The 15304-nt window shown below is 39.9% G+C and overlaps 2 protein-coding genes across 4 annotated transcripts in view; one reads left to right on the top strand and one right to left on the bottom strand.

Annotated features, from left to right (window-relative positions):
* The window catches only part of STH (saitohin), a 283897-nt gene that overhangs the window by 100939 nt on the left and 167654 nt on the right, over positions 1–15304 (bottom strand).
* KANSL1 (KAT8 regulatory NSL complex subunit 1) overlaps positions 1–15304 on the top strand; it is a 186137-nt gene that overhangs the window by 31211 nt on the left and 139622 nt on the right. The gene's annotated exons all lie outside the window — the stretch shown is intronic.

The following is a 15304-nucleotide window of genomic DNA, read 5'->3' as shown; positions in this document are numbered from 1 at the left end:
TAGAATGCTCTAGGTCTCAGGAAGCATGTTTTATAGTAGTGCCCTTTTACTTGCTCATTTTATAAAGGAACACAGCGCAGGTGTCTCAAATAAAATGGCCCCAAACACACCTGTCCTGCCTGCTGTGTCAGCGCAAAGAAGACTTAGACCGTGTTTTTTCCTTAAAACGAAACTTTAATTTTTGGCAGTGTATGTTAAAAGACTAATATTTGTGCCCTCTTGTTGCTTCTGAAGGTGTGTGGTTAAATTGTAGTTTCTGGCCTAATAAATTGTATATTAGTCTCTGTGCACTCAGAACATTAGCAAGATACTCCTGCCAAAGTCTAATGATTCATAACACAAAACAAGTCTCTTATATCAGTATTTCCCATCCCTCGAAATGTGAGATCAAAACTCTGGTGAACCACAAGTGGGAGAAGATAATAATGAATTAGAACAGAAAGGGCAAAGATCCCTCTGTACTTAGAGGGTATCAACATTTGAAGGCCACCAGAGGGAGGTAAGTGATATCCTTGGGTGTTACCTGCAAATTGAGTGAAGAATTGCAGATCATAGCAAGAGTCACAAGAAAAGATCAGCATGCACAGTTGGGAAGGTACCTGTTAGTTTGGCTATCACTTGTTCCTGCATTATGCCATCTGCCTGTTTTGAGAATGTAGTGTAAAAATGTAAATATAGGGGAAAATAAGCCATTAGGTGTGATTTACCAAAAAGCCTGGACTCCAAAAAGGGCTACAGTCGATACTTTTTTAAGATTTATTTTTGAAGCATTTCCCTGTCTTTAAGTTAAGAGGATAGAGGTAAGGTTAAAACGCAGGGCATGAGGAAACTGACTTCACCAAAGTAGAGAGAGCACAACTCATGAATGAAGCAGAAACAAACTTGTTAGGTGCTGTCAAGTCAGTTCCAACTCATAGTGACCCTGTGTAAAACAGAAGGAAGCATCGCCCTGCCCTGCGCCATCCTCACAGTCGTCGTCATGCTTGAGCCCATAGTTGAGCCACTGTGTCAGTCCATCTCATTGAGGGTCTTCCTCTTTTTTGCTGACCCTCTACTTTGGCAGTCAGAAATAAAAATTTAAATATTGTATATGGAGATTTTAAACCTTTCTGCCCAGAGACCCTTCAGGGTGGAAACCTTTTAAATTCTTGTTTCCCCATTGTATAGTACAGTGTCTGGGAAATAGTAGCTGCTTAATAAATGTTACCCCCTGCAAACCTTGCTTTTCCAACATTTTAAGCCAGCTCTGTGAAGTTGGCTTTGACTCACAGTGACCTTATGTACAACGGAATGAAACTCTGCCGGGTCCTGCACCATCCTAACAATCGTTGCTGTGTTTGAACCCATTGTTACGACCAGTGTCAATCCATCTCTGACCCTCTAGAGGGTTAGATTTCAAATAATGCTACGGAAGATAGAGAATTATTTAGCTGTATATTTTATTGTTGTTGGCTGTGAGCTTGCCTTCTTTTTTTTTCCTTAAGTTTCTCCCCAAACTTGAGAGTCAGGAAATGTAAGGTAGAGGCAAATCCAGTGAAGTTTTATCTAAGTGTTATCAAAAACTTTGGTTCTTGTTACTTGAACCAGGAATCCAAAATGAGATCTCACTCTGAATTTTAAGTACAGCAGATTCTGCCCTTGTTTGGAAAAAGTTGCTTGTGTGGCGTCAAACTTAATGGAGTCCCTCACCTTTTAATTCCTTTTTTAAAAGGGAGCAGCTATGGTCAGACCTGGCTAAATTCACTTGGAGGGTAAGTGTTAGGGAATAAAAAAGATGAATAACAATTTTGTTGTTAGAGTGTCTAAGCAAAAATTGCTAAAAAAGGATCCCAGGCTTTCTCTTGCTACTTGCTTTTTGGCCTTGGTGACTGCTGATTAGCACCTCCACCAGAGGGTGTGAAGGAATAGAGGCAAAAAGCTAATTAGTGCCTGACGTTTGCTAGCATAGAGGCTTTGTAGAAATACTAGTCTGATAAGTTGAACTGTCAGGAAACTTTCATTAAACTGTTCATATACTACCACAGAGAACTGAGGAGGTACCTTAAGGATTTATCAGAAAAGTTGGACTGGTTATTGATTTACTGCTTGCCTCCTAGTTTTCCCTTTAGCCTCCCAAGAGAATGGAGGAAGGATGTTAGTATTAACTTTTAACATTTCCCTGGCATTGGCAAAAATTAATTTTAAAAAAATCATTAATTCAGTACTCTGTAGGGGAGAAGGTGAGTTTCAGTGAGACCCTGGAATTTGGCCAAGGATCCCCAAGAATAATCCATTTTTATTTGAATTTCTTGGAATCTTCAAGAAGTCTCCAATTTTAGACTTGTTCAGAAGCATTTTATCGTTAGGATTTGTTGGGAGAAGACAAGAAAAATGAGTTTTTTCGCTTTTCCTTTTGTGAGCTAAAGACCAATAGAAATTTGAACTCAGTGATAAGATAAACATAGTTAATAATTTGATATAGTCATCTTTTAAAACAGTTTTCTGTGTGTTTATATATTTCTGAACACAAATGGGATAATACTTATTATGTGGCTTGATTTTTTTTTTAACAGTATATTGTAGAGATTTTTCACGTATACAGTTCTTTTTTTTAAATGGCTGCATAATATGCTAGTGTCTTTTGTATTACAATTCTTGAGTGAAAGTCTTTGCACATACATCTTTGTGAACCTATGAGAATACTTCTGCTGGATAGATTCCCAGAGGTGTTTATTGCTGGGTAAAACTTTGGGAAATTGATGAAAAATGTTGATTTAAAAAAAAAAAAAAAACCCCACTGCCGTCGAGTCAATTCCGACTCATAGCCACCCTATAGGAGAGAGTAGAATGGCCCCATAGGGTTTCCAAGGAGCGCCTGAGGGATTCAAACTGCAACCCTTTTGGTTAGCAGCCGTAGCTCTTAACCACTATGCCACCAGGGTTGTTGATAATTGCCTTCAAAAGGCTTGTGTAGCCAAATTTGATAGTTTTAAACAGCAGAGTTAAAAAGTTTGCCAGTCTTGTGCAGGTGGTTGGCCATGTAAATGACTGGAACTTGATGTGGGTGAAATCTGTCCTAGATTCAGTTGGTGCCTGCTTCTTGTTAGATTGTTATCACTTCATGATCAGACATCTGCATTAACTTCCTAATGGATCTCTCCCATCTGATTCATTCTGTGTACAATGCTCAGATTAACTTCCCTGGTCTACTGTCTGCCATTGGTCTACTGTACTACATGCAGGGGATGGGGGAGAAAAAAGCCACAGCTCTCTATTTAAGAAACACACAGTCAAGTGAAGGAGAGAGAGGACAGACAAAATTGGGAGTTTATCTTCTACTATGAGCTGTTGCCCAAGGTGTTGTAGGAGTGCAGATAAGACCCTAGAGCAATAGACAACTAACTTAACCTGGAAGGAATGGAGAATACTTGAAAGAGGAAGTAATCTTGGAACCAAACCTTCAAAAAAAAAAAAAAAAGCAGGAGCAAAGGTGCAAGGGACATGCAAGAGCCTGAAACCATAAAAGATTCATGAGGCTGGTGTGGGGACAGGTTGGAGATGAGGCTGAATGTAAAAAGGGGGCAGATATGTGCTGTATGGAGGAATTTGGATTCACCGTTAACCGTAGAGGCACTGAACAATTTTAAGGAGGAGCACAACGTGGTCATATTTTACTTCCTTCGCTCCTTCCCTTCCTTCCTTTTTAATAATCATTTTGATAGTTGAGGCTAGATTGGAGGCCTGCTGAGACAGGAAAAAGGAAGAACGTTTGGGTTATTATTACTGCCTGGATTATTGCAGTACATAATGAGGTTTCGAGCTAAGGCGCAGTGGATGGAATGAATGTGTTTATCATTCTGCTTGTTGAAGTTCACTGAGTATGCCGTATCTTTCTGGAAGCCTTCTTTGATGCCTTGAGGCAAAACATTGCTTTATCAGTGGAACTATCTTAACACGTAGTTTATATCTTCTAGTTTTGGCACTAAGGAAACTGCTAGAATTCTTACTGTCTCCAACATTGGACTGCAGGCTCCTGCAGTCTTTTTGTTATTTGTGTCTGGCATTAATAGACCTTTAAATGAGATTTATGGTGGAAGGTATAGGTCAGTGACTGGGATCACAGTTCACTCCCATTGGGAATGTTGAGGGACAGAAATTGGTTTTGGATTTGGTATTGGGAACAGAGAATGGGTTTTGGATATGAGATCCTCGAAGTAGCTATATGGAAGTTGGTGAATTCTACTCATTCTCCAGGTTTCATCTGAAAGGTTGTTTCATCTTGGAAGCCTTCTCTGACCCCACCACTTCTCAGCCTGGGTGAGGGGCCCCTAATGTGTGGTCCCCAGGGATAGCAGTGATCATAGGCTGGTATCTGTCTTTATTGGTTCTTGTAATCCTTGTGGACACTTAATGCAATGCTTTGACTGCTGTAGGCATTTTAATAAATATTTATTGGAGATACCCTGTAGATAGATGGTGTTCCTCATTGACTTTCCTCTAAAGACTAAAATTTAGAAACTGTTGTCCAGCAATAAGGCCCTTCAGGTTGAACCTAGCTTTAAGCCACTAGTGTAATAATTAATTACACTAGTGTAATAGTTAAAAGCATGGGCTTTAGAGTTACGGATTTGCATTGGAATTCTAGCTCTACAGCTTAGTAGTTGTGTGATGTGGGGGAAATTACTGAACTTTTCTGGCCATCAAGTTCCTCACCTATAAAATGAGGATAACAGTACCATATGTACTTTACAGTGTTACTATGAAGATTAAATAAGAGCATTTATGTGCAAAAACAGAGTGGCTGACATAGTAAAAGTTCAGTTAATGTTATTGAACAGCAGTCATAATAATCTGTCCTCAGCCAGAGCTATGATTCCCTTGATAATTATAAACCTTTTTCACTTAAGAAGCCCTGTTGGTGTAGGAAAGTGTTAAGGACTTGAAGGTGAGGTCCATGTTATTTCTTTGTGTTATAATAGAAATTTTGTACCCTCCTTGTTGTATTCCGCAACAAATCTGCATTTGTTTTCTGGTAAAAGAAATACTTTTCAGTGCACCTTATAAAATTAACATTCTAGAATTTGTAGTTTCCAGTACTTCCTCACAAATTACAAATAGCTGCTCTCCTCTCTCCCTACTCTATCTTGAGAAAGCTGCACATATTTCACTTGAGTTATCCAAGTTGTTCATGAATCATCCCTCAAATACTTTTTTTTAACTGTGTCATTGTCTTGCTTGGAATTTCCTCATCTTTTTCTGCTTAGCAAAATCTTAACTTTCACTTGAAGGCCCAGCTCACGAAGCCTTTTTTGACTACTCCAGCTTTTTACTCCTTTTGACTACTCAGTAAGTGCTTACTCTGTGCCAAGTTCTATGTAAGTTATTGAACATGCAGAAGAAGGATGCAACTAAGGAACTTTGCCTGTCTCGGAAATAGAATTAATAAATTGACAATTAGAGAACACTCAGATAATTTGAATTGAGTGATAGTGACTTTAAATACATTGTACAATTTAAGCAGGAATAAAGCAGTGCAAATCTGAATAGAGTGGAGAAGTTTTTCTGGAGATGTGATATATTGTGGATTGATTGTATCCCCCAAAATGTGTTGACTTCCTGGCCCTTGTGCTTGCGAATGTGGCCTTGTTTGGAAAACAGGGTTTTTCTTCTGTTAGATTAATGAGACCCATACCACTGTAGAGTGGATGCTAAACCTGATCACTTCTGAGTTATAAAAAGACCAGAATAGACGCAGAGAGGAAGACATGCAGGGGGTGGGGGTGGGGGGGCAGGACAGATGCTATCTGACCACAGAGGCAGATGAACCTATGAGCTCGGCAACTTGAAGGATTGCCTGTGGAGTAGATCTCCCCCTATAACCATGCCCAGAATTCAGACTTCTAACCTCCTGAACTATGAGCAAATAAATTTCTCTTCTGTAAAGCCACCCAGTTGTAGTATTTCTCTTACAGCAGCACTAGTAAACTAAGACAAACCAAAAAAGCCAAACCTGTTGACATTCAGTCAATTCTGACTCATAGCTATCCTATGGGACAGAATAGAAATGCCCCATGGGGCTTCCAAGCAACAGCTGGTGGATTCCAACTGCCCACCTTTTGGTTAGCAGCCAAGCTGTTAACCACAGCACCAATAATGTGGATTTAAAAGTTTGGGCCAAAAAGGTGGGAGAGCAGGTAGAAGCAGCAGCATAGGCAAAGATGAGGAGCTGGGAAGCAGTGTGGAAAGTTCTGGGTCTGTGCCATCAGATGCACTTGCCCTGATTTTATTTTAGGCTTTATCTTCTTGGGGGATTTGGACTCTTGAAAAAGGTACTAGGGGGACTATTCTAGAGCAAGGAAGTGAGATGATAAAGAAGTATAGGATGGATTGGCAGACTGAGACACCAGTCAGAAAGCTTTTGTGATAATCTAGGTGTGAGCTGATTTGAGAACTTGGACTGGGGTGGCAGTGTTAGGAATAGAGAGGATATACCGAATTTGAACAGCTTTATGAGAAGTGATGGGAAGAGGTCATCGTACATGAGATAAAGTTATGAAGGAAAGAAGGACCACCTCCAAGACCCTGCGCATTTTCTTGGATTTAAGCTTTGACCATTTTACTGTGGTGACCACGTTAGTTGAAGTTGTCATTGCATCCTGTCTGGATTATTGCAATAGCTTCTTCATTGGGCTTTAACATCTAGGATGCATTTTTACTTTTAATCCATCTTACGCAACTGGTCTCTAAAAGCACAGTTCTGATGTGTCATTCTCCGTTTGAAAAACCTTTAATGGCACTCTGCTGCCTTTAAGTCTGAGTAAAGTCTAAAATAGATTGCCTGGCTATTCAAGGTTGTCCATTATGATCTGACTTCTAACTGCCTTTCCAGCTTTCTCTTCACTGCTTCTTCTCTTAAAATATGCTTTTTATTTTAAGCAAATTGTTAATTTCTTTTAACCCCCAGAATGTCCTGTGTTTTCCTATAGTTTTGCCTTTTCTCGTGCCATTTCTTCTCTTATCTAGCCTTTTACATCATGAAATTTTAGCTAATTTTCAAGTCTCAGCTGAAATTCTGACAACTTCATGGACAGTTCCCTAACCAGTCTTCCTCCTCCTGTTTCTTTGCCTGTTTCATTTGTGCAGAATAATGAGGTAATGGTGGGAAAGAGCAGTAGAAGCAACATTATGGCCAAACTTTTCTTTCCTATTCGATTGTTCAGCACAAGTTTTTGTAATTCTTGGCTCATTGGCCAGCCAAATGACCTAACCCTTTTCTTTGGTTATCTGGAGCCTGGTGGTGCAACAGTTAAGCGAGACTCCAGTAAAGATTTCAGCTTGGGAAACTCCATATGGAGTGGTTCTACTCTGTCATGTAGGGTTGCTATGAGTTGGACTCAGCTCAGCAATACACCACTACCACCACCACAGCAACAAGTCAATGTTTCTGCAAGGTGGATGCTGCCAGGTTGTCCTAGTATACCTGGAGTCCTGTACTGAGGACTTGAAAGAGGAATAAAGCAAGTTTTTCATTTACAGGTGTGGAGTTAGGTCTGGCTTGCAGAGTTTGAAGCCAGTAGATATGTTTTTGCTTTCTGGAAAGAATATGTAATTGTATCTTGCAGTCCTTTTCTATTGGAAAGGGTGTGATTTTGCTTCCTAGGGGATGTTTGACAGGTCTGGAGGCATATTTGGTTGTCATACTTGAGAAGAGAGTGCTGTTGGTTTCTGGTGGCTAGAGGCCAAGGGATGCAATGGAGCATCCTGCAATGGAAGACAGTCCCCTATGGCAAAGAATTATTAGGCCCAAGATGTCTGTCAGTAGTGGCGAGGTTGGGAAACTCTGCCCTAGGGGTACGTTTTTGCCTTCCAAGTGCCACTTGTATTAGGTGGAAATTTATCCGTGGGCCTATATTGCAGTTCAGAATAATGGAATCCTAAGTACAGTAAAAAGGAGCCCTGGTGGCACACTGGCTAAGCACTTAGCTGCTAACCAAAAGGTCGACACTTTGAACCCATCAGTAACTGTGCAGGAGAAAAGACTGGTGATTTACTTACATAAAACTTACAGCCCGGGGGGAGCCTCTGTGGGGTGATTCTGTTCTGTCAGATAGGGTATCTATGAGTCAGCATTGACTCGATGGCATACAGCAACACAGCAAGCACAGCACACATACTGGAACTTTATACCAGTTTGTATTCCTCTGAACAGCATTCTGTGGAATATTCATAGGTATATTGGAAAAAAAGTACTTATTTGTTAAATAGATCGGATAAAGAAGTGCATTGTGCCTCTCTATTAGGGAAGGTTTTCCCAGATATATTTGCCTGCTGAATTCATTTAACATCTTCAGCACCCAAAATGCTTCCTGGGAACTGTGAGGGAAACTTATTACTTTTTGTAGCTAAGAGGCCTTGATAGGATGGCCCTTCCTTTTGTTTCTGCAAGTTTACTGCAGAATCTTAATTTATGTTGGTGACAGTAGGTACGGTTGCTCTGTCTGTATTTATTTTCTCGGATTGTAGCTTATTAAACCAAAAAACCAAACCCAGTGCCGTCAATTCCGACTCATAGCGACCCTTTAGATAAACTAAAAATTGTAATATTTTAGTTCTTTATTCTGAATATATAACTTTATTATCTATTCCCACCAGTAAATGGGAAATTATCCCAGCCCTAAACAAACATACTGCCTAGGCTGTTATGAGGATTTTTTTTTTTTTAATAATTTTTATTGTGCTTTAAGTGAAAGTTTACAGATCAAGTCAGTCCCACACAAAAACCCATATACACCTTGCAACACACTCCCAATTACTCTCCCCCTAATGACACAGCCTGCTCTCTCCCTCCACTCTCTCTTTTCGTGTCTATTTCCCCAGCTTTTAACCCCCTCCACCCTCTCATCTCCTCTCCAGGCAGGAGATGCCAACATAGTCTCAAGTGTCCACCTGATCCAAGAAGCTCAGTCCTCACCAGCACCCCTCTCCACCCCATTGTCCAGTCCAATCCGTGTCTGAAGAGTTGGCTTCAGGAATGGTTCCTGTCCTGGGCCAACAGAAGGTCTGGGGGCCATGACCACCGGGGTCCTTCCAGTCTCAGTCAGATCATTAAGTCTGGTCTTACGAGAATTTGGGGTCTGCATCCCACTGCTCTTCTGTTCCCTCAGGGGTTCTCTGTTGTGTTCCCTGTCAGGGCAGTCATCGGTTGTAGCCGAGCACCATCTAGTTCTTCTGGTCTCAGGCTGATGTAGTCTCTGGTTCATGTGACCATTTCTCTCTCTTGGGCTCGTAATCGCCTTGTGTCCTTGGTGTTCTTCATTCTGTTATGAGGATTTTATAAGCTGGTTATAGCTTTAATGCTTTGGATTCTTTGGAGAAAGATGATTTATCATAAGCTGTTGTACAGTTTTTATAAAACTGCTCATGTTTGACAGGTGTTCTCTGCTTTGAATTGTTGAAGAGTGAAACTTTATATTGCTTTTGAGGTTCGTAGGGGTAAAGCAGGATGGGAATCCATGTTTTGCTCAATGTGTTAGATTTAAGAAGTTGTCGTGAAGTTTTGTTTTACTTGTATTTTTTGACTCTGAGAATTTGTATTTTCTTTTTATGTCCCTCCCTTTTGTTATACAAGTAATATACATGTTTATGGTGGAGAAATTATATATGTTAAAAAAAAAATTTTTTTTTACCAGTTTTTAAAACAAAAATGGAGCCATGGTGTGTGTTTTGTTTTGTAACCTTTTCTCATTAAACTTTTTCATGTCAGCAAATATAGCTCTGTATCGTAATTTTTATGGTTACGTAGTATTCTGTTGCGTGGAGGTTTATGGCAATTAGAGCTGATATTGAAGGCTAACTAGGCACTATTTCCCTTTTTTTTTTTTTGTTTTTTTTGGATGTTTTTTCCCTTTTGGATATGCTTAGAGTTCTCAAGTACATTGACATTTTAGAGAAATGTGGGTTTACGTTTTTAATGTGCATTAGAAAGTCTTACAGAAATTTATTTCTTCTACTCTTTTTTTTTTTTTTTTGGTCTACAGATTATAATATTAGTTAGTGCAAGTAATGGTGGCTGTGCCAGCACTAGGCTAAGTAGTGAAAAGTATTTTGTTGAACTCTGACAGCAGCCTTTTGAGGTAAGGTCTGTTGTTTGCAGATGAGGAAATTGACCCGAGGGAGAGCCGGAGTGTGACTCCAGGCTGGCTCACTGGAGCCGGTCCTCCCCTTATCTGTGAATTATCCTGGGGTTCGTGTGGAATCTCAGCATAGTATTTCAGATCAAGAAAAGGAGAGGGATGTGGGTTTTCATCTGTTAAAACTGTATGTACTACTGCTTTGGTACAGAAAATGGAAGATTAGGAGCTAGGAATGAGAATTGCTTCTGAAGCACCTGTCAACTTTTTCCCCCTCCCTGTTTTATTTATTCGGAAAATGATTGTTTTAGTAGTTCTTTGCAATGTATCTTACAGGGATTAAGACCAGGGAGAAAGTGTGTGAACAAAATAAAGTCTTGCCTTTAAGATGTATGTGGTTAACGTCAGATTCATAGACCTGATTTCCGTTAGTTCATAGGGCCATGATCAGAGAAGACTTCTTGGAAGAGATGGGATTTGATCTACCAGATTTTTCTTTAAGTTATGGACTTTAAAGAATTGAATAATTCTGAAGTAACTTTGGAGTGTTTACTACTTAAGTGCGTTCTACAGTGTGTATCATAACAAATTATGCATAACATTGTGAAGAACGGGAATTCCAGAACACTTAATTGTACTCATGCGGAACCTGTACGTAGACCAAGAGATAGTCGTTTGAACTGAAGAAGGGGCTACCGTGTGGTTTAAAGTCTGGAAAGATGCGCCTCAGGATTGTATTCTTTCACCATACTTATTCAGTCTGTATGCTGAGCAAATGATCCGAGAAGCTGGACTAAATGAAGAAGATCGTGCATCAGGATTGGAGTAAGATTCATTAACAACCTGCATTATGCAGATGATAGGACCGTACTTGTTGAAATCGAAGAGGACTTGAAGCACTTGATGAAGATCAAAGACCACAGCCTTCAGATGGATTACACCTCAACAAAAAGAAAACAGAAATCCTCACAACTGGACCAGTAAGCAACATCATGATAAACAGAAAAAATTGAAGTCGTCAAGGATTTCATTTTACTTGAATCCATAGTCAGCACCCACAGAAGCAGCAGGCAGGAAATCAGAGGACTTATTGCATTGGGCACATCTGCAAAAAACCTCTTTAAAGTGCTGAAAGGCAAAGATGTTACTTTGAGGACTAAGGTACTCCTGACCCCAAGCCATGATATTTTCAGTTGCCTCATAATGCGTGTGAAAACTGGACTGTGAATAAGGAAGACCAAAGAAGAATTGATGCATTTGAATTATGGTGTTGGCAAAGGCTATTAACTATACCATGGACTGCCAGAAGAACTAACAAGTCTGTCCTGGAAGAAGTATAGCCAGAGTGCTTCTTGGAAGCGAGGATGGCGAGACTTTGTCCCATGTGCTTTGGATACTTTATCAAGACCAGTCCCTAGAGAAGAGGACATCATGCTTGGTAGAGTACAGGGTTGGCAAAAAAGGGGAAGACCTTTGACGAGGTGGATTGACGCAGTGGCTGCAACAGTGGAGTCAAACACAGCAATGATTGTGAGGATGGCACCAGCCTGGGTAGTGTTTCGTTCATTTGTATACAGGGTTGCTATGAGTTGGAACCGACTCAGCAGCACCTAACAACAAGAACAACATGTGGTGTGATGTTAATTATGGCCATCTTTTTCGGCATGCTGAATGAGCCTAACTGAGTAAGTTTTATGTAAACTTTGTAACATCTGTGCCCTTGCTCGGGTCCCTGTAAGGGAGGCTGTCGTGCTCTTGGGCATGAGATTACAACTACAGTACTCTTCTCATGTGTTGTATTACTCACTTGGCACTTGATAATTTCGCTCCTTGCATCATTAGTATCAACTGTGTGTTGATATTTATTCAAAAAGAGAGGAGATTGAATTGATGGGAAAGAGCTCACAATGATTTTTTTGTTTGTTTATAGGAGAAGACACTGTGTCGTAAAACAGATTCAGATCATTGTGAACAAATAACTTACATTGGTTCAGCTATCAGTTGGTCTGTAACACAACTGTTTATGTGCTGTATTAGGAATTCATATTAAATTTAAAATCAGAAATGGGAAAAAATGTAAGAAGAGTTTTGAGTTAATATAGAATGCAATATGCCAGAAATTCCTTAGGGTAAAACTCTTTAAGCCTCAGAAGATCTAGTTATTTCATAGGATTTCCATTAAAATACAGGAGTCCCTGTGTGGCGCAAAAGGTTAAGGGCTCGGCTTCTAACCAAAAGGTCGGTTATTTGAATCCACCTGCAGGGGCCTGGGAAGAAAGGCCTGGTGATTTACTTCTGAACGGTCACAGCCATTGAAAATTCTATGGAGTGCAGTTCTACTCTGAAACACCTGGGGTTGCTGTGAGTCAGAATTGACTTCAGGGCTTGGTGTTTTGTTTTTCATTAAAATACAATCTTAGAAAAAGAAACTGAGGCGTTACATGGAGCAGTAGACATTTTTGACTAGGATGTGTATTGATGTTTCTGTGAATAATGCTTAGTTATTTACTTAAATATTTTGATATTAACGATTTGAATATTCATAGAGTACATAAACCTTCTTTATAGTGTATTTCCTACCAGCTTCTGTTGGTATTGATCTAAGAATAAAAAATGTGACCAAATTGGAGATTGCGCTCTCTCTTTTTTAAGATTGGGGGCAGGCTGTCTTTTTGAATGGGGGAAGGGACTGCTTCAGTGATTCTCAGACTTTTTGTTCTAAAAAACCTTTTCACTCTTAAAAATTGTTGAGAACCACAAAGAATGTTTTTGTGGGTTATTGTCTTATCAATAGTTACTGTGTTAGAAACTTTAAGAAATTTAAAAAATATTTACTGATTCATTGACCCCCCCACATGTCTGTCAGTTTGTCGTACTATGGGGGCATGTGTGTTGCTGGGATGCTGGAAGCTATGCCACCAGTATTCAAATACCAGCAGGGTCACCTATGGCGGGCAGGCTTCAGCTGAGCTTCCAGATTAAGGCAGAATAGGAAGAAGGACCTGGCTGTCTGCTTCTGAAAAGAAGTAGTCAGTGAAAACCTTATGAAAAGCAGCGGAACACTGATATAGTGCTGGAAGGCACTCAGAAGACGACTGGGGAAGAACTGCCTCAAACTAGAGTTGATGTTAACACTGCGGATGGTGTCAAGGGTTCAGAACCTTCATTTGCTGATACGGGATCAAGCGTAATGATTGTGAGAATGGCGCAGGACTGGGCAGTGTTTCATTCTGTTGTACACATGGTCACGTTGGAACCTACTCGACAGCACCTAACAACAACAAATTCATTTACAAATAATAAACACATTGCGTGTCTAATAGAAAACAGCTGAATTCTCATACCTACTTCACAGCATTTATTCTAATGAAATGTGTTATTTTAGCTGAATCATGTAAAGAAAATCCGACCTCACACAAGCATATAGCTGGAAAAGAGAGGAGTATTTTAATAGCCTTTTCAGATAAGTGTGGATATTCTTTGACAGTACACCTAAATTGGACAAGTAGTAGCTTCATAAAGGTTAGTTGAAATATGGAATCTATAACTGTATCAGTGAACTTTTTGTACTTTTTTACATTAAAACCCATTGATCTGTCTTGCATTTGGAGGAGGATCTTTGCCTATGCGTGATTTTCCCATGCATGATTTTGTAACATCATGCATCGGTCATTTGGAAGATCTGGTGCACTGAGTTGTATAGAAATTCCAAATGATGCATCTCATCGTGTGGGATCAGACTCACATTCATTAACATTACCACTAATTTGTTTAATCAGAAACAGCTTTTTAAGTATTAGGAAAACGGAAGCAGATAAGGGTTTACCAAAATTCTAATTTTCGTTTTGAAACGCAATATTTTTCATTGGCAACAAATACTGTCAGTTGTTTTCCTTGGAGTGACAGGTTCACTTTGCTCGTTTTCAAGAAAATGTCTGCTAAACACCCAAGTCTGAATAACTATAGTTTGTCAGTTGTTATGCTAAGTAAAAATAGTGTGCCACGAAGAAAGCTTCTAGTTGAGCTTGCAACTCATTGTGTACAAGTGCTCTTCCTCAGATTTTGTGAGGCATCCAAAGTACTTCATGCATTCTTCCCGTTTCACCACACAGTATTTTAAAAGTTATATTCAAGGGTTGCGGTATAATAAAATTCATTGTTTTATTGCTCACTTCATCGAGGACATTCTTAAGTGGAATTGACTTTTTTTTTTTTAATTGAGTGGTGAATACGATGGCTATTAATACAGTTTGGTGCATCTGCCTTGATTTGTGCTAAGATACCAGCATTTTTGCTCACCCTTTGTTTTTGCAGAGTCATTAAAAAGGCAAGTATTAATATTACTATGAAAATAGCTTTGATCTCGTTGGTCTCCAAAATAATTTTTGAGAGATCTAAAAGTCCACAAACCACACTTTGAACAGGTGGCTTAGTTCTTTACATAGGTTTCCCTTTGCTTCTGGACCATGTAAACTGGGGGGGGGGAGGGGGGTGAAGAAGAGGCACATGATTGAGGTTTTTTATATTGGGTGGTTACTAAGCGAAAGCAATGCCATTAACCAAGACAGGGAAATTTAGAATGAGGAGTGTGTTGGAAGAAAGTGCGTTTGGAATTTCAGGGAGTTTGAAGAACATAGAGATGAGAATATTGATGAGCTCAGAAAAATTTTTTCTGAGGTTGAGGAGGCCTTACCATAGTAGTAGTTATTGCCAAGGGAGTGAGTTGACAGAGGGAAGAGGGCAGAGAAAGGGACCCTGGGCAGCACCAACGTTTTAAGGGTCCAGGAGAAAGAGAATAGGGCGATAGTAGTGTCAAGGACATCAGGAAAAGAATTTCGGGAAGGATGAGATGGTCAGCACTGCCAAATACAGTGAAGACGTCATTTAAGAATGGGGACTGAGACCTCGTCATTGCGTATTGTCTTAGTTATCTAGTGCAGCTATAACAGAAATACCACAAGTGGATGGCTTTAACAAACAGATTTATTTTCTCACAGTTCAGGAGGCTAAAAATTCCAGATTCAGAGTGCCGGCTGTAGGGGAGGCTTTTGCTTTATCAGCTCAGGAGGAAAGTTCTTGTCTCTTCAGCTTCTGCTTCCTGGCTCCTTGGAGATCTCCATGTGTCCTGGCATCTATTTTACCCCATCTCTGCTTGCTTAATCTGCTCCTTTTATATCTTGTAAGAGGTTGACTCA

Source organism: Elephas maximus, chromosome 19, assembly GCF_024166365.1.
Source record: "Elephas maximus indicus isolate mEleMax1 chromosome 19, mEleMax1 primary haplotype, whole genome shotgun sequence".
NCBI classification, from domain to species: Eukaryota; Metazoa; Chordata; class Mammalia; order Proboscidea; family Elephantidae; genus Elephas; species Elephas maximus.
This window is presented reverse-complemented; position numbering and strand designations above follow the sequence as displayed.